Genomic DNA, 1,400 nt, shown 5'->3' on the forward strand with positions numbered 1-1,400 from the left:
TACTTTATGTTGCTATTGCTATTAGTCTATAAACCAAATAACCATATTAAAATAAGGAACCCGTAATAGAGAAATAAAGGGGAGTATATTTCGATATATATGGATAAAAAAACCCTTCAAAAAAAAAATAAATTCTAAATTTTCCCTGTTATGACCCGGCCCAACTGCACTGTATTATAGCAGCTTAATTTTTTTTACTCTGAAGAAACATTGTAGCCGGATTTGGCATTCTAAATTGCCCTTTTCCCATAAATGTTTGCCGTAAGGCCCAACATTTTCAGCCTAAAACAAATAAAAAAACTGGATTCTATGAAATTTTTTTAACAAAAAAGACTAATAAATTTTAACCCAAAAATTTAAAAAATTGCTTTAAAAGAAAGGCACTCCATGTCTCACATCTTCTACTTTCTTCCTTTTTTCCCACCGTCCATGTAGGCTTTGGTCGGCCCCCCTCCCAAATTTTGGGGGGACACATTCCCTTTCTCCCGAAGGCCTGGAACAGGTGCCATGGCATGAAGGCTGGAACCACCTCCCAATAGCCCTCCATTTTGCCATCTCCCCCAGCATTACTGTGCCCGGCAGAATGAAAAATTGCAATTACATATCGAAGTACCCTTTTTCCTTTTTCAAGAATATAAAAAAATTAAGCAAACCTTTCCCTTTTACAGATGGGAATTGTACAACAAATGAAAATTTTCTTACATGTAAACAGGGAAATTCACTCTCATTCACTTTTCCTTTCCCGGGTAGGAATGGACAAATCCTTTCTGCATGGTTTTGCATCTTTCTTGTTGGGTTTAGTTCCCCCCACCCAAAAATAATTGTATTTTCCGACTGCACCTCACACAGAAATTCTGACGATGCTTGGCCCTAAAAATACAAAAATTTTTTTGATTCGCACTCTATTACATCAAGTATTATTTATTTTAATAAAAGTTAGTCTTCTATTGTACTTCATATCCAAATTGCCTCTCTCCCATGAAGAATATATTATGGAAAAGGGCCTACAAAAACCCCAAAAAAAAGATGAAAAAAAATCTTCTAAAGCCAGGAATTATTCCCCCACCTACTTCCAAGTGGCTGCTCCACAGGTCCTTTAACAATTCAACTTTTTATTTAGCCCCACTTGTTTTTGGGGGGTTTACCGGGTACTTTTTAAATTTTCCCTGTTAAAAATTAAAATAATTTAAACAAAACATTTTTTAGGGCGGAATAGGGAAAAGGGAAAAAAGGTTTTTTCCCCAAAAAGCTCTTCCCGTTTCATTTTTTTGAATTTTTACCAAAAACTTTTCCCCCAACCACAAATATTTTAAAAATATGATACTAAAAGTAGAATAAAGGGGAAAAAGCCAAAGGAAATTTCCCTATTAAGTCTAAATATTTCCGATAAGTTGGTTGGT

At 35.1% G+C, this 1,400-nt stretch overlaps 1 pseudogene; it reads right to left on the reverse strand.

The window, feature by feature from the left end:
* The window catches only part of LOC119588862, a 22,879-nt pseudogene that overhangs the window by 15,020 nt on the left and 6,459 nt on the right, over nt 1-1,400 (reverse strand).

The sequence above is a fragment of the Penaeus monodon genome, chromosome 24 (assembly GCF_015228065.2).
Source record: "Penaeus monodon isolate SGIC_2016 chromosome 24, NSTDA_Pmon_1, whole genome shotgun sequence".
In the NCBI taxonomy this organism is placed as follows: Eukaryota; Metazoa; Arthropoda; class Malacostraca; order Decapoda; family Penaeidae; genus Penaeus; species Penaeus monodon.